The sequence below is a fragment of the Phoca vitulina genome, unplaced genomic scaffold (genome assembly GCF_004348235.1).
Source record: "Phoca vitulina isolate PV1807 unplaced genomic scaffold, GSC_HSeal_1.0 scaffold4, whole genome shotgun sequence".
Classification (NCBI taxonomy): Eukaryota; Metazoa; Chordata; class Mammalia; order Carnivora; family Phocidae; genus Phoca; species Phoca vitulina.
This window is the reverse complement of record NW_022589707.1, coordinates 52,068,784-52,087,502: the sequence shown is the minus strand read 5'-3', so window position 1 is coordinate 52,087,502 and position 18,719 is coordinate 52,068,784. Positions and strand designations below refer to the sequence as shown.

At 36.3% G+C, this 18,719-nt stretch overlaps 1 protein-coding gene across 10 annotated transcripts in view; it reads right to left on the bottom strand.

Annotated features, from left to right (window-relative positions):
* DGKB (diacylglycerol kinase beta) overlaps positions 1–18,719 on the bottom strand; it is a 794,581-nt gene that overhangs the window by 732,808 nt on the left and 43,054 nt on the right. For 9 of the 10 annotated variants that reach the window (XM_032402007.1, XM_032402005.1, XM_032402010.1 and 6 more), the window contains exon 1: positions 168–417. The exons of the other annotated variant lie outside the window; for it this stretch is intronic. The gene's annotated coding sequence lies outside the window, so the exon portion shown is untranslated. Of the gene's footprint in view, positions 1–167; positions 418–18,719 lie in introns of those variants that run through there. 10 annotated transcript variants of the gene reach the window in all.

The window sequence follows — 18,719 nt, the reverse complement described above, 5'->3', positions numbered from 1 at the left end:
CCTGAAAGTCATCTTTGGCATCCCCGTTCCCCACCTCACACTCCCGCTTCCCCTCCTCTGCGTGGCCACCTCCAGTCTCCCACTCAGGCTAGGCATCACAAATGGTTATTTTATTATCCATACCAATAAGCATCAGAAGGAAACGGGATTTGTCAGAGATGAAATACCTGTTGTCCATGACTCACGCTCTTCTCTCATCTCTTGGAGTCCTTCATTTCTATCAAGACGCGTTGATACTGGAAATCTGTGCAGTGCGTGTGTGTATATGCGTGCGTGTGGTGAGGAGGAGGCAATCTGCGCGGCTGCAAGCAACAGCCCTGCCTATCTCTAGCTGCCGCTTCTACAGCTGCTGTTGCTACTATTGCTGTTGGAGCTCAGGGAGAAGGAGACAGAGAGACAGTGCTTTACAGCTATTTAACTGCGGGACCAGTTATAAGAGGAGGGTGGAGACTGTGCAGGTATGAGTGGCTGTTGTCGAGACATTGAGCTTGATTCACTGCAATTACTACCATTCAGGATACATTTCCCCTTCAACAGGAAACTGGATATCTTGTCTCCCCACCCTTTTGCTAACTATAGTCCTTGATGGGTCACTGTTCATCAACCACTTGCCTAACCCACTTCTAGCAATTCTAACGGCTGCACACTCTATTTCTGCATTCTAACTTGGTTAGCCTGGGAGCAGGGGACTGGAGGGTGGATGAGGATAAAGTAAGAAGGGAAGGGGATAAGCAGGTGAATTTTAAAAGGGAAATCGTTTGTATGTGTAACCCATCAGGGTACAGATAAAAATGATAATTTTGAGCCACGTGTGTAAAATAATGCATTGGAGTAATAAAAATGTAAGCCAGTAAATAATCATGTCTATTTTACAAAATGTGTGCAAAACCAGAGAGCTATTAAGGAGGGTGTGTATGAGCTTAAATGCAGGGTATCTTGATACACACACGTCCCTTGTTGGCTCTTGTCTTCCACGCATAGTAGCCACTATGATTTCAATGCATCAATATTTCTGTCAGCTAGAAATTCTGGTGAAACCTACTGGTTACTGCTGCCCATGGAGTCTCCCTTTCTGTCCTTATTGGTGGCTCATTCTCTGCCCTGATTTATCTCCAGCTTATTCTCACATAAGGTGAAGCTGAGCTGAACTTAGGACTTAACAAAGTTTTCAAAACCCCTAAAGACAAGAATACTTCTTAATAGCTAACTTAATTTGCCCTAGTAATAGTTTGTCTTTGTATTCCTGTTCTGTAATAGACTGGATGAACAACCCCTCCTAACTAGACACACATGTATGTGCACACACATATGTACACATACACGACACTTAATTGATAGTACTATTAATCCACTTGGAGCATTCAGTTGTCTAAGCTAAAAATAAACTTAATTCCTTTTGATTGTAATTGTAATGCACATCATTAATTATTTCTGCTCTGCTCTGAGCAATTTTTATATTTGCCATATATTTTCCCATTTGTTAGGGTTTGCATAATCAGGGTTAATTTGGACAGATGTTAATACAAAAAGAAGGAAGTGTAACAAATATAACAGAGGACGCAGAAGGAGGAAAGGAACCCAAAAGGATTAAGTAATACATCTTCTCCTGATCTGTTTATATTAGAAAATCACTGCTTTTAGCTAAACAAAGGCCAGTTAATGTGCAAAGCATTTATTAATTATCCAATAAATATCAATTTAGCAAAACCAACCTTACTACAATTATAAAAGAAAATATATTGATTAATGTTTGTTTTAAAAGTCATACAATACTAAATTCGAAGAGTATACAGAATTTTTTAAATGTCACAATCCTAATAAAACACACCAAATAGTCACATATTTTTGCCCTTCTAATTTTCGTTCATTAAATAACTCCAATAAAACACACTATTAACATTATTAAAAATCTGTAACTTCACATTTTCATACTTATATTAAATGCAATGTAAGGAAGTAGGCAAAGATTGTCCACCCTCCTCAGAAATATATTTGATACAGAAGGGCAATTTGTCCATAAATGCCCCCATCAGTGGATTTTTAGAAACTTCATGAGGATCTTTGTATAATTAATCAATCTCAAAGAAAAGTGGCAGAAAAATAAACTTGATCTATAAATTTCCATTAATCAACAAAATCAACAACTTACAGGTATATAGAAATAAATAATATCTTAATTCCCAACTAAATTTCTTTTGTCATCAAAACATGTATTCCCAAACTAAGTTCTGTAATTTAATTCTTATTTGTTCACTGTACAAAAGCCCAAGGATGTCAAGCTCTGCAGCAACAGAAGCCATGTCTGTTTAGTTCACTCACATGCCTCTAGCATCCAGCAAAGTGTTTAAAATGTGCTATGGGGGGCGCCTGGGTGGCTCAGTTGGTTAAGCGACTGCCTTCGGCTCAGGTCATGATCCTGGAGTCCTAGGATCGAGTCCCGCATCGAGCTCCCTGCTCAGCGGGGAGCCTGCTTCGCTCTCTGACCCTCCCCCCTCTCATGCTCTCTCTCTCTATCTCATTCTCTCTCTCTCAAATAAATAAATAAAATCTTTAAAAAATAAAATAAAATAAAATAAAATGTGCTATGGGTACAGTAGGTAATTTTCTAATAAATAAGTGGATGAATAAATAAATTAATTTCTGGATGCAAGATATTGGGAAGATAAGTGAGAATAAGGATGTTTAAATTCTTCCAGTCTTTGCTGCTAAATTAACTGTGACACTTTCTTGACTCACTTCTTATTGTCTCAAAGTAAACTTTCACAGACTCTACAAAACTTCATAATAAATGTCGGTCCCCAATACTTTTCCAAAATGATTTTTCTACTTACTATATGAATTCAATCAACATGAATTCCCTAAAGTCTCATTTCCTGAGAATTTTGCAAATCAGTAACATCAGGACCCCTATTCATCCCTAAGGAAATGTACACTTTGACTTCCAAATCTGTACCTAGTCTAGTGGGTACTAGACTAGATGTTTAAAAAAATAGGTTGTTCACAGGAAACAATTGGTGTTGGGGAGGATGAGGAGAAAGGGGAACCCTCTTACACTGTTGGTAGGAATGCAAACTGGTGCAGTCCCTCTGGAAAACAGTATGGAAGTTCCTCAAAAAGTTAAAAGTAGAGGGGCACCTGGGTGGCTCAGTAGTTAAGCGTCTGCCTTCAGCTCGGGTCATGATCCCAGGGTCCTGGGATTGAGCCCCACATTGGGCTCCCTGCTCTGCGGGAGGCCTGCTTCTCCCTCTCCCACTCCCCCTGCTTGTGTTCCCTCTCTCGCTGTGTCTCTCTCTGTCAAATAAATAAAATCTTTAAAAAAAAAAAAAAGTTAAAAGTAGAGTTATCTTATGATCCAGCAATTGCAGTATAGGTATTTACCCAAAGGATACACAAGAGCTAATTCAAAGGGATACATGTACCTTGATATTTATAGCAGTCTTATCAACAATAGCCAAATTATGGAAAAAGCCCACATGTCCATCAACTGATGAATGGATAAAGAAGATGTGGTATATATATACAATGGAATATTACTCAGTCATAAGAAAGAATTAAATCTTGCCGTTTGCAAGGATGTGGATGGAGCTAATGAGTATTATGATAAGTGAAATAAGTCAGTCAGAGAAAGGCAAATACAGTATGATTTCACTCATATGTGGACTTTAAGAAACAAAACAAATGAACATGGGGGGAGGAAAAGAGAGGAACACCAAGAAACAGACTCTTAATTATAGAGAACAAACTGATGATTATTAGAGGGGAGGAGAATGGGGGGATGGGTGAAATAGGTGATGGGAATTAAGGAGTGCACTTGTTGTGATGAGTACCGGGTGTTGTATGGAAGTGTTGAATCACTAAATTCTACACGTGAAACTAATATTACACTGTATGTTAACTAATAAAAACTTGGGGGGGGGGAAACATTCCCTAGAAGTTATAGGCTTATCCAAAAAGAAAAAGAAAATAGGTCATTACACATTTATGTGTGTGTGTCCCTAAAATGTTAGTCCTGTAACAAGGATTATAAGCAAGATAAACTTTATTGACCTTTTATGAATTTAAGCAAGGTAATTCTTAAAACCAATTCATGAAAAACAAAACTTAGTGACATAGCATAGATTACTTAAAGTAAATATAAATCCATATTTAATAACAGCCTTTTATGTGAACTGGTGCTTAAAAACACCGTGTCATGTTACTTTATTCAACAAATATTTATTGAATATCTATTATGTACAAAGCATAGGAAAGAGAAACATAGTCCAAACACTCATAGCATCTGCTTCTAAAGGACATGTGGTCCCATAAGTAAATGCATTCTTACTTTATAATTTAAACATTTTTTAACATTGTCATGTTTGAGAAAAATCAAATTGCTTAATTTATATCAAGTGTGATTAAAATCTTCACCAACTTTGACTTAAATGATGAGAGGACAGCTACTTCCTAAATAGAGTAGATTGTAACACGGGAACTTTTCCAGTGGTTTTCAAACCATGGATAAGTACATGTAGGCTGGAAAGTTATGAAAGATCCAGAGAGGGCCCTACCTTTAAAAAGAACAAAAATCATAAAATATTGGATATTTTGAATAGGTTCTTAGACCAAATCTAGTCCAGTTCTCACATTTTATAGGATTGGAAATAACATAGCAGGTCACCAGGGCATATTGCTGAGAAGGTCATTTACCAATCTCCACTAGACTCTCTGGCTAGGAATAGCAATGTTAGACATGCAAGCTTCGGCACAAAAAAAGGCATGTTTCAATTCCTAGGTGTGTCAATGACTAAGCATATGACCTTGGAAAAACTGTCTTTCCAGGCGCGCCTCGGTGGCTCAGTTGGTTAAGCGTCTGTCTACGGCTCAGGTCATGATCCCAGGGTCCTGGAATCAAGCCCTGCATCGGGCTCCTTGCTCTGCCAGAAGCCCACTTCTCCCTCTCCTCCCCACTTGTGGTCTCTCATGGTCTCTCCTTCTCTCTCTCAAATAAATAAATAAAATCTTTAAAAAAAAACAAAAACTGTCTTTCCACGCCTCAATTTTCACATTTATAAAATAAGGATATTTTTTCAGTTTTATTAGAATACAATTTGCAAAATTGGAATATATTTCAAATGTACAATGTGATGATTTGATGTGTATATACTATGTAAAAAGATTCCCATACCAAGTTACTTAATATGTTACCTCACATATTTGATTTTTTTTTTGCTGAAACACTTAAGTTCTACTCTCTCTCTCAGCAAATTTGAATTATACAATACAGTATTATCAAATATAGTCACTATGTTATTCATTAGATCCTCCCTTATTCATCTTGTAACTGAAAGTTCCTATCATATTACCAGTCTCTCCCCATTTTCCCGACCCCTAGCCCATGACAATAACCATTCTGATTCTCTATTAGAAGTTCAACTTTTTTGGGGCACCTGGGTGGCTGAGATGGTTAAGTGTCTGCCTTCGGCTCAGGTCATGATCCTGGAGTCCTGGGATCGAGCCCCGTATTGGGCTCCTTGCTCAGCAGGGAGCCTGCTTCTCCCTCTCCCGCTCCCTGTGCCAATGCGTGCTCTCTCTGTCAAATAAATAAATAAAATCTTTAAAAAATTATAAAAAAATAAAAGAAGTTCAACCTTTTTTTTTTTTTTTATTCCACATGTAAGTGTAATCAATGCAGTATTTCTGTCTGGTTCATTTAACTTGGCATAAGCACTCCAGTTTCGTTCATATTGTTGCAAATGGCAAATGGTAGAATTTCCTTCTCTTTTAAGGCTAAATAATATTCCACTATATACGTGTGTGTGTGTGTGCGTGTGTATAACCTCACACTTGTTATGATGTTTATTATCAAAAATACAAGAGATAAATATTGGTGAGGTTATAGAGAAAAGAGAACCCTTATATACTCTTGGTCTGAATGTAAAGTGGTACAGCCACTATGGAAAACAGTATGAGGTTCCTCAAGAAACTAAAAATAGAACTACCATATGGTCCAATATTCCCATTTCTGCATATATATCCAAAGGAAATGGAATCAGAATCTTGAAGAGGTATCTACACTTTCATGTTCTTTGCAGCATTATTCCCAAAAGCTAAGATAGTGAAACAACCTAAGTGTCTGTCAATGGATGGATGAATGGATAAAGAAGATATGATATATATTAAGTGAAACAAGCCAGACAGAGAAAGCCAATTACTGCATAGTATCACTTATATGTGAAACCTGATAAACAAACAAAAAACAAAAACTCATGGAAAGAGAGAGTAGAAAAGTGATCATAGGGGGTTGAAGTGGGGTAAATAGGGAAATGTTGGGAAAAGAGTACAAACTTTCAACTTTAATATGAATAAGGTCTGAAGATCTTATGTAAAATATGGTGACTACAATTGATAATACTATACTGTATAATTGAAATTTGCTGAGAGTAAACTTAAATGTTGTCAATAAATAAATAAATGGGTGATGGATGTGTTAAGCATATGGGGGCATCCTTTCACAATGGATACATATATCAAATCATCATAATGTACATTTGAAATATCTTAACATTTTACATGTCACTTATACCTCAATAAAGCTGTAAATAGTAATATTTTTAATTAATGGTTTATTTATTTTAGAGAGAGAGAGTGGGGGGAGGGGCAGAGGGAGAGGGAGAGAATCCCAAGCAGACTCCCCGCTGAGCACAGAGCCCAACACAGAGCTCGATCCCACGACCCTCAGATCAGAGCATGACCCAAGCCGAAATCAAGAGCCAGATGCTTAACAGACTGAGCCTCCAGGGGCCCTTGTAATTAATAAAATTTTTAAAAATAAAACTCCTTCTTTGTTTGCTATAGTCCTGTTGGAATCATGAAAGCAAAACCTGTTGACTAGCAGAGCCAGGTGCTCGGGGGTCCCAATCCTTAGGTGGCAGCCATAAAAGCTTGGGCACCAGTCATGTGTACAAATTCCTTCCAGAGAGATGTTGGCAATTTGGTTTTATCCTTAAAGCATGTCAGAGAAAGAAGGCAATGCAATTGTCCATATCTCAAAATGAGGAAAATAGCATCCACCACACAGAATGGTTTAGAGAATCAAAAAATTTGGTACAGGTAAAGTACACAACACACTGCCTGGCAGAATTCTGCATGTGTGGGGCATGTGCATGCCTATGGCTACACATGCATACACACCCATATGCATATGCACAGGAGTGCGTGCGCGTGCGCACGCGCACGCACACACACACACAAGGACTTTTACCTCTTCCTTCATGAGAGTCATGATTTCTGGGGTTAATGTTTACGTACTTGACTTTCCAATTATTTAATTTTTTAAACTGAATGACACTTGCAGACTCTACATGATTTCCCTGGGGACAGCAAACATACTGCTGACCCTAAGAGATAATTTTTTAAATCAGAGAGAATTCTCCCTCTACTTCAAAGAGGGTAATTCATGTTGTAAAGAAGTCTGACTGAACAGTGATAAATCACCTGAATTACTGAAGAAGACTTCAATCAAACTTTCTTAAGCACCCACAACACATGAAGTCCACAGCTACATACATACTTAAGGAACCATAGAAAATGCAGCAAAACATGATTTAAAGCACAAAATAGAAAGCTTGTGACAGAGAAATTGTAGTTTTGAAATTGAAGTTTTATGTGGGAAATTAGCAAACTCTAATATAGCCTAGCCATTTATTTGGCTGTCTCCATGATGGATGTGGATTACAGTATAATTGATTTAGCAATGGTCATCCACACAGTGAATTTCAAGACAAATTCCTAAAAATGGCCAGATTTTATATTGCATGACGTCACTATTATTTAGACCAATGTTTTTTGTTTTAAAGACACAGCATACATATTCTGTTGTGACTTTTTTCTTTTCATTCTTTCTTTTTTTTTTTTTCTGAGAAGCCAGATAGGTAGATTTAATTAATTCCTCTCCTGGGCCTTCTCTAATCCTAGAATGATATCCCATCAGTCTCTCTAACACTTCTGAGGCCATTTATTTATTTGTCTCTTCATTGGACTTACAGGCCAATTTATATTTATATTTGCACAAAGCCCTACAAACAGAAGGCATTCAAAGATTTTTCAATTGTATTGATATGGAGTTGTAACAAAAATTATTTTAAATGTCATTTTTTAAAAGAGAAGAGATAGCTTTCATTTAGCCGCTAAATATTTAAAACAGCAGGCTATATATTTCAAGCAAATAGATACTTTAGATTTAAGCTATTTAACTGGTAAAATAAGGTTTATCTTGGGATGCCTGGGTGGCTCAGTCGATTAAGCGTCTGCCTTTGGCTCACGTCATGATCTCAGGTTCCTGGAATCAAGCCCTGCTCAGCAAGGAGTCTGCTTCTCCCACTCTCTGCTCATGCTCTCTCTCTCTCAAATAAATAAATAAAATCTTTAAAAAAATAGGGTTTATCTTGTCTACATTTTAGACAAGACTACCTTAAGATGAAGGGTAGGGGTTTTCTTTGTTTGGGTGGAGGCTTAAATGCTTTCTACTGTATCTTATGTGATTTAACCTTAAAGTAAAGTTTTATTAAATTGAAACAGATTTCTATAATATCTAGAATGGCAAGGAACCTGAAAAGAAGAATCTGTATTAAAATTTGTAACAGAAGGAGCACCTGGGTGGCTCAGTCGGTTAAGCATCTGCCTTCACCTCAGGTCCTGATCCTGGGGTCCTGGGATAGAGCCCTGTGTTGGGCTCCCTGCTCAGTGGGGAGTTTGCTTCTCCCTCTGCCCCTCCCCCTCCCCCTGCCCATGAGCATGCACTCTCTCTCTCTCTCAAATAAATAAATAAAATCTTTTAAAAAAAATTTAACAGGAATCATAGCTACCTGAACTATGTATTAAAAATGCTTATACATAGAGATCGATTTGGGGTGGATTTAACAGAGCATTTTATTAAAAAGGCAAATGCTATAAGATTGTGGAAATTTAATAACAAGAGTTGTTATCTTTATATTCACTGTAGTGAAATTAACAATCTGTGTGGTATATGTCCTTGAAGTTAGAGAAACTGAGGATGCATTTCTTCAGTTAACCTTTTCAGTCTATACTGGCTGTGAAGTAAATATTCATATAATAAAGTGTATTTGCAAATAGAGAAGCATATTGTAAGCTTCAATAAATGTTTCTTAAAAATTGAACTCTTGTTTTTGTGCTGGCTTCTTTTTTTTTTTTTACTGATAACATTTATTCCGCATTTTATTTTATTTTTTTTATGTTTCACAATAAGTTTCTTTTTTTATTATGTTATGTTAATCACCATACATTACATCATTAGTTTTTGATGTAGTGTTCCATGATTCATTGTTTGCATATAACACCCAGTGCTCCATTCAATACGTGCCCTCTTTAACACCCATCACCAGGCTAACGCATCCCCCCACCCCCTCCCCTCTAGAACCCTAAGTTTGTTTCTCAGAGTCCATAGTCTCTCATGGTTCGTCTCCGCCTCCAATTTCCCCCCCTTCATTTTTCCCTTCCTACTATCTTTTTTTTTTTTTAACGTATAATGTATTATTTTTTTCAGAGGCACAGGTCTGTGATTCAACAGTCTTACACAATTCACAGTGCTCACCATAGCACATACCCTCCCCAATGTCTATCACCCAGCCACCCATCCCTCCCACCCCCCACCACTCCAGCAACCCTCAGTTTGTTTCCTGAGATTAAGAATTCCTCGTATCTGTGCTGGCTTCTTATTGATTTCCTAGCATGCAGAGTACAAAGGAGGAAAAGTTTGATCCTATATGTGACCTTGTACAGTCCCCAAACAGGTATGTTTATTGAAGCCAATTCATTTTACCCTACAGTGAATAATTTCTTGTCTTCCTATTGTAACCATATTTTTAAATGTCAGATTCTCAAAAAACTCAGCATAAAGGAAGGTCTCCTGAAAAAGGGAGTGTTTTGCACAATGTGGTCTTTTTCTAAACCTTTTTATATGTTTTTCATAGCTTCATCATTCTTACCTATACCAATATCATGTATACATTACGTTACTAAGATTCAGCTTTGAAGCTCTTCTTAAGAGTATTGTGAAGAGGAACTTTAATAATTTGTAGAAATAGAAAGAAAAATAATTTTCATTGGAGATTTTCTAAATACTTATAACCATATCCAGCCCAATGTTTACAACTAAGGTTTCTTAGACAGTATGAAAAATTTATTTTGCAAATGGACTTCACTACATGTCAGTTTGCAAATTAAAAACAAATTGCATAATTAAAACAGACAATGGCTAAATATATTTTTAAAAAAGCAGTCACATTTTTCTCAGTTGGCATGACCTGAATTCAGAGACCATATTTGCCCTGGATGCTTTATCTAAAAATGGCTTTTGAGGTTGAATAGTTCCATGAAACACTGAAATAAGCACTTTTACATCAATAGAAATTGACGTCAAAACTGTTAGGCAAAAATTGTCACCCATTGTGATAATCCTGGGAAGCTGTGATGTCATGATACTTTATACAAACAAAATATATATTATTTGAAAAGGAGAAAAACTAATACATATAGTAAACAATTTTTTTTCTTGGAAAGACTTACTCCAAAATACAAAAAACAAACAAAAAACTTAGAAGAACATACAACTTTATGTTAACTTTATGTTTCCTTTTTCTGTCCACCAAAATATGTTCACTTTTAGTAAGAGCAAACACTTTTATGCTAGCCACTAACCTCAGAGCATATACTAAATAATGGCACCACATTTAATTATCACAACTATTTTATGGGGCGGATACTCTTGTTATTTCCAATTTTCAGATGAAGAAACAGAAGTACAAAGAACTTAATTTATCCAAGGACCAAAACCTCTGATGAGCAGCAAAGACACTGGATCTTCATTAGCTGACTCTAGACCTCATATTCTTAATAGCTCCACTATAATGCCTCTCTACTTCTAATAGGTAAATATCATTTAAGATCTGAAATTAGAATGCTTAAGGCAGTATAACAGATAATTGCTTAATTTATGTTTAATCAGTACTGATGTACCTAACACCTGAAATGTCAAAAATTTATATTAACTTTAATTCACGTGGAAATAGAATTCTTGACAATTTAATATCCTCATTAACTGTGAATTCAAGATTCCTTACATTTTTTATGTTATAATCTATTTCAAGTATTTGCATACTTATTATAACTAATAGTTTGTATCAGATATACTTCATGTCAAGGTAAAGAATAATAGAGCCATTAATTTATGTATTTTATTTTATTTTATTAAAGATTATTTATTTATTTGACAGCGAGAGAGCAAGTGTGCACAAGTTGGGGGGGCAGACAGAAACAGAGGGAAAGGGAGAAGCGGGCTTCCCTCTGGGCGGGGAGCCTGATGAGGGGCTCAATGCCAGGACCCCAGGATCATGACCTGAGCCAAGGCAGACGCCTAACTGACTGCGCCACCCAGGTGCCCAATTTATACATTTTAATAACTATGTTAACTTCACAATGTATACATGCAGTGAAACATAATACATTATTATAGTTAGTTTTTCTGTGGCTCTCCCTCATTATATCATAAACTCAATGAAGGAAGGACTATATCTTATTTGCCTTTGTGCTTTAGTTCTTTGAAAAATGTCTGGAATAAGAAACATTGCCAAAATTATCACAGCATCAATAAATGTGTTTGTGTAGGGATCTGTCCAAATGCTGAAAATACTTTAAAGAGTTGATTTTACATTATGTAAACTTTACAGTCTGGTGTTGGAGAATAAGTGTTTATGGTTTGCTTTCATACAGCTTAGGATAATTATTAATTATACAGTATATTTGTTGTTTATTTGCTTACTATTTTGTCAATATCACTAATTTTAAGTTCTATGAGGGGCAGGATTCTGCTATTTTTATTTTGCCACTATAGCTCCAACACTTAGCCCAATGCTTGGCAGAAGGGCACTCAAGTTTAATGATATATTAATTATGCACATCTACATAAAATTAATAAATTCAGGAAGAGTTGGTAAATCTCTTTCTTTTCTTTGTTTCCCTTCAAAACACATATTGGCTTTTCCAAATCTAAATCATCTGGGAAAGATGTGCATGTTCACCTGAGGCTCTCATGAGTGCCTTAAGCTATAGAGTAAGCATCTAGGTACCATGGCCCAGAGAAGTCCAACTGTAGCAACACTGTTTCATTTAACCTAGGATAGGAGACCAAAGATGTAAAAATAAAAAAGGAAGGCAATTAATTAAATCAATGGGCCATTTTTTTGTTATGCATTTTCTGACTGTTTATACAACAATAAATTGGAAATTTTTTAGGACACTAAAACAGTATATAGAAACCAGAGAAAAAAAGAAGTTGCCTATGAGGCTAAGATATTTGGACTATGTTCAAAGCCCATCTGACTTTTGATTGTTTTGGACTTGTTTTAGTTTCTATTTACTCCTACTCAGTGTCCAGTTCCCTATCTTCTAGTAACAAACTCTGATTTTTCTTTGGATATAATTTTTTTTGAAATGTAAATAAAAACACCCTATTCCCAAGGCCAAGGGAATCTAAGTTAAGCTGACTAGTCTTTCTCCCTAGAAATCTGAGGTTCCCAAACCAAGTGAAGCTATTGGAGTTGACAAATTCCAAGAAAAAGACTCCCAAATGTTTCTATCCAGATATTCAAACAAATCTGTTTTCTAACCTTCCTAAGCCTGGTTGTATTGTGGTTTATTTCAGCCTATGAACCACTTTATATTTCTTGAAGAGTATTATCAAGTAGCCAGAGTCAGTTTAACTTGCCTGCAACAAGAACATCATCAGCTAGATTCTGAGTTTTCATGAGAGGGATGAATTCATTGGGGGAGTGGTTAGGTTAATTCATCTGGTGGTAATGATTGCAATGTATCAGAATAAAAAGAGACAAGCACCAGGAGGATCAAACAGGAGGCTGTTGAAAACATTACATAAGAAGCCAGAATTGTTTCATGGAGTTAAAATGAAAAGTATTTAGTGTTATATAGATTCAGCCATAAAATTCATTATTGCTTCTTAACCCTAGCTGCCACTAAGTAAGATAAGTGAATGCCAATGCCAAAGCTAACTATTGTAGTGGAAACCTGTCAAGTTGTCCATTTCATCACCATTGTCTTTCTCATGACTGTAATGGTCACTCAAGGCTCTACTTCTCTTGTAGGCATGCACCACACATGATTGCCCCACATATATCCACCTCTTCCCTACTTACAGACCATCTCTCATATTGCCTTTTGCAAGAAACGCTTCTCTGTTCCTGCCATGTTGCCTCTCCTTGTTTTAAATCACTGTCCCCTATTTGTCAAAGGTCATTATTATAATTTTGAAAAAAATTGAGTATATTTAATACACAATGTTACATTAGTTTCAGGTATACAACATAGTTATTCCACATCTCTATATGTTATGCTATGTTCACCACAAGTATAGCTATCATCTGTCACCACACAACACTGTTAAATATCACTGACTATATTCCTTATGCTGTACCTTTTATTCCTGTGACTTACTCACTCTGTAACTGGAAGCCTGTATCTCCCACTACCCTTCACCCATTTTGCTCATCCCCCCACTCCCTTCCCTCTGGCAACCATCAGTTTGTTCTCTGTATTTATAGATCTGATTGTGCTTTTTGTTTGTTTATTCGTTTTGCTTTTTGTTTTTTTTAAGATTGTATTTATTTATTTGACAGAGAGAGACACAGCGAGAGAGGGAACACAAGCAGGGGGAGTGGGAGAGGGAGAAGCAGGCTTCCCGCTGAGCAGGGAGCCTGACGCAGGGCTCGATCCCAGGACCCTGGGATCATTACCTGAGCCGAAGGCAGACGCTTAACGACTGAGCCACCCAGATGCCCCTCTTTTTTGGATTCTATATATGAGTTAAATCATATGGTATTTGTCTTTCTCAGTCTGACTTACTTCACTCAGCATAAGTGAAACCCTCTAGGGACCCTCTAGGTCCATCCATGTTGTCACAAATGGCAAAATATCATCCTTTATATGGCTGCATACTATTCCATTGTATAAATATACCACCTCTTCTTTATTCATTCATCTATAGATGGACCCTTAGGTTGCTTCCATATCTTGGCTATTGTAAATAATGCTGCAATAAACATAGGGATGCATATATCTTTTTGAATTAGCGTTTTTGTTTTGGGGGGGTAGCTGCCTAGTAGTAGAATTACTGGATCTTACAGTAATCCTATTTTTAAGTTTTTGAGAAATCTTCATACTGGTTTCCACATTGGCTTTACCAGTTCATATTCCCATCAACAGTGTATGAGGGTTCCTTTTTCTCTGAATCCTCACCAACACTTGTTATTTCTTGTCTTTTTCATTCTAGCCATTCTGACAGTTGAAAGGTATTATCTCATTGTGGTTCTGATTTGCACTTCTCTCATGATTAGTGATGCTGAATATCTTTTCATGTATCTATATGTCTTCTTTGGAAAAATGTCTATTCAGGTCCTCTGCCCATTTTTATATCAGATTTTTTTTTTATATTGAGCTATTTTAAGTTTTTTATTTTGGGTATTAACCTCTTATGGGATATATCATTTTCAAATACCTTCTCCCATTCAGTAGGCTGTCTTTTTGTTTTGTTGATGGTTTCCTTCATTGTGTAAAAAATTGTTATTATTATCACTCTATGTTTTTTAATATACTATTTCAGACTTCATGGTTCTCCCACTTTGCTCAACCTTCTCACTCAGAGCAAGTGATGTGGTATTCCACTTCATTAAGACATATGATGCTATTAAGCATTTTGCTCAGCTTCAGCCAGCCCATGGTCAGTGAATATTTACCCCACCATGCTGTCATTCATTTTCACACACATCTTCTCTGATTTCCCTATGACCATCCCTTGCTTTGCTTGGCTCACAGCAACCCTTTCTTTCATAGGAGGTCCCTTCTGCTCTGGAAAACATGCAATTTCTCCTCTTGTTGACCCTCATAGCACCCATGCACTCAGCAATTGTTGTACTTTTCACATTGCAGATAAAATTCCTATTAGGAATTTTCTGGTACCAGTTCCTGGTACTCCTACTAAACATGTGACTTCTTAAGGTTAGGCATTACATTCATCATAATATTCATTATCCTTGCACGAGAAAATCCTGTTCTATGTGCTGGATATGGTGTTAGGCACTGTAAATACAAAGATGAAAGACACATATTTCCCCAAGATCAAGGACTTTAAACTAGGTGAATCCCAGAAAAGCAATTTGAAGATTACAGATGAAAGTGATAGCTTGGATGCCTGGGTGGCTCAGTTGTTAAGCATCTGCCTTTGGCTCAGGTCATGATCCAGGGTTCTGGGGTCGAGCCCCGCATCGGGGTCCCTGCTCGGTGGGAAGCCTGCTTCTCCCTCTCCCACTCCCCCACTTGTGTTCCCTCTCTCGCTGTGTCTCTCTCTGTCAAATAAATAAATAAAATCTTTAAAAAAAAAAAAGTGATAGCTTAACAAAAGTAGTGCTAAGAGAATAAAGAAGAGCATGAGGTAAATCATGTAAAACCGGGAAGTAAATGACATGGAAGTTTTTTTCATGGGAGTTTACACCTGAGAATTTTCAAGAATGACTTGCTGGTTGAAAAAAAAAGGTAGTTTTTTGACTTACAGCCTCAAATCTGACATATAAAGATCTCAGAAATCATTATTGCCATTCTCACATTTAAAAAAATGGCTGAATAAACTGAAAATCAATGATTTTTTTCAGATCAATCAGAAATTTGTAGTCACAGGGCAACTGCCACCTAAAAGCTGGAGAGGCAAGCAAATGCAGAGAATCACAGCTGAGTCCAGCTTAATGGTAGCAGAAGCCACTGGACCAAAAGGTTAACTGGTGGTAACAGTTAAACAGAGCTATGGACATTTAGGAACCAGTTTTTGTATGAACATGCATTATATTGCTTTAGGATTAATTTCTGGATCATACAGTAATTGCGACTGGTGCCTCTTCTTTGGTGAAATGTCTGTTACATCTTTTGCATATTTTTCTAATCAGTTTTTTAAATCATTATTGTTGAGTTTTGAGAGTTTATATATTCTAGATATAAGGACTTGCTTGGATTTTGGTAGAATATCATTAAACTCATGTATTAGTTTGTGGAGAATTTATAACTTTACTATGCTGAACTGTCAAATTTATGAACATGGTATATGTATTTAGGCCTTTTTAAAATCTATTTCATCAACATTTTTATGTTTCAGCATACATAGCCTATGTGTGTTTTATTAGATTTATACATAAGTATTTTAGTTTTCTTCAGAGCAATTATAAATTGTATTATGTTTTTAATATTAGTTTCCATATATTCATTGTTAATATATAGAAATGCAATTTTTTTGGCATTTTGCTCTTGTATCCTGCAACCTTGGTAAACTCACTTATTGTTCTAGAAGATTATTTGCTTAATTGTTTTTAATTAAAATTTTTTTTAGATTATTTGGAACTTTCTATATAGAAATCTTGTTAACTGCAAATAGGGATAGTTTTAGTATTCCTTTCCAACGTGTATTGTTTTATTTCTTTTTCTTGTCTTATTACAGTAGCTAGAAGTTCTTGTATTTTGCTGAATGAGAGTGAAACAGCAGACATTACTGACTATTCATCAAAATTCAATCTTTTACCATTAAGTATGATGTCAGCTCTAGGTTTTATAGATGTTTTTATCAAGTTGAGGAAGTTCCCCTCTATTCTTTGAAGTAAATTTCTAGTAGATGCATATTGTTGGATTATGCTTATTTTTAATCCTCTCTGCCAATCTCTGTCTTTTAATTGGTGTATTTTGACTAAATTTTTGTAAGTATTGATTTATTAAATATGACATTTTATTTTCTGTATTTCATTTGTTTCCTCATTTTTTCTTTTCTTACTTTCCTGTAGGTGACTTGAATTTTTTTTTGTAGGATTGCATCTTGACTTATTTAGGTTTTGTTTGTTTGTTTGTTTTTTGGCTTGTTTTAGTATACTGCTTTGTTTTGTGTTTCTTAGTGGTTGTTCTAGGTGTTACAATATATACACATAACTTAGCACAGTCTACTGATATTGATGTTTTACTGCTTCCACTGAAATTTAGAAATCTTCCCTTTAAATTGCTTTACCATCCTTACCTTTAAGGAGAAATTTCCTCAGGTGTAGGTTTACTGACAACAGGTTTTCTTAGTTTCATTTTGTCTGAGAATGTCTTTATTTCCTCTCCATTCCTGACATTTACTTTCACTGAATAAAAACTTTGTGGTTGCATTTTTCTCTCAGTACTTGAAAATTGTCATACACTTCCTACTGGTTCCTATAAATTTCAGATGAGAAATCTGCTGTGATTCAAATCAGTGTTTATTATTAAAGGGTTTTCTCTGTTGACTTTAGAGAGTTTTTTTCTTTGTCTTTAGTTTTCATAAGCTTAATTATAATGGGCCCTGGCATGGATTTCTTTGAACCTATTCTTTTTAGAGTTCATTCACTTTCTTTGGTCTTTAGATTTATGTCTTTAACCAAATTTGGGAAGTTTTCAGCCATTATTTCTTTGAATAGTTTTCTAGTCCCAGCTCTCTGTTCTCCACTTCTGGGATTCAGATGATAGGAACTTGTATGGTAAATTTTAAAAGTACGTATTTTCTGGCTGCCTCAACATCCCCACAAATAGGCTGTAAGCACTTCACCCAGGTGGCTAGCACTAGTGTGATAAAGTTTGTCACTGCCACAAGTTCTCCTTCTTTTTTTTTTTTTTTTTTTAAAGATTTTATTTATTTATTTGACACAGAGAGAGACAACGAGAGGGAACACAAGCAGGGGGAGTGGGAGAGGGAGAAGCAGGCTTCCCACGGAGCAGGGAGCCCGATGCGGGGCTCGATCCCAGGACCCTGGGATCATGACCTGAGCCGAAGGCAGACGCTTAATGACTGAGCCACCCAGGCGCCCCACAAGTTCTCCTTCTTACTCTTCCCTATGACCCAGTGACATTCAAATGTACCAGTGACATTCCTTCACACATTTTGCTTGTAAACTCCACCCTGGTTCCCAATGAAAGCACTTGTCCACAAGTCCTCCCTCTGTTTCAGCTTGCAACTGCATGGTTGAGCAAGCTCCCTTGGTTCTACCCCCATGCCTCCTCATGATAGGCAGTGACTGTTTCTCCAAGACCTGTAAGTATAATAAACTTTGTTCTCCTATGCCGCTCCTGTGTTTCCTTTTGTGGCCATGCTTGAGTGGACATCCCATGAAAACTACAAAACATAACTCTTTACTTATTGGTCCACAGATTACTGAGGCTATGCTAATTTTGTGGTTGTTTTTGTTATTCAAACTATGTTCTCTCTGTTTTTTAGAATGGGTAAATCCTACTGATCTGTCATTAAGTTCAAGCAGTCTATCTTCTGTCATATCTGGTCTACAACTGAGACCATTCCAAATTTTTTCTGGTTTTGGTGATTTTATTTTATTTTTCAGTTCTGTAACATTGGATTATTTGTATAATTTCTTTTTCTTTGCTGGAATTAACATTTTTTTGTTGTTTCAAGAGAATATGTAATTGCTTTCTGGATTTCATTTTTATTATGGCTACTTTAAAATTCTTGTCAGATAACTACACCATCTGATTCATTTTATTGTTGGCATCTGCTGACTTTCTTTTCTCATTCAGTTTGTGATTTCCCTTGTTCTTATTATGAGTGATTTTCCATTGTATGTTTGAATGTTTTATTTTTCCAAGTCCTACAG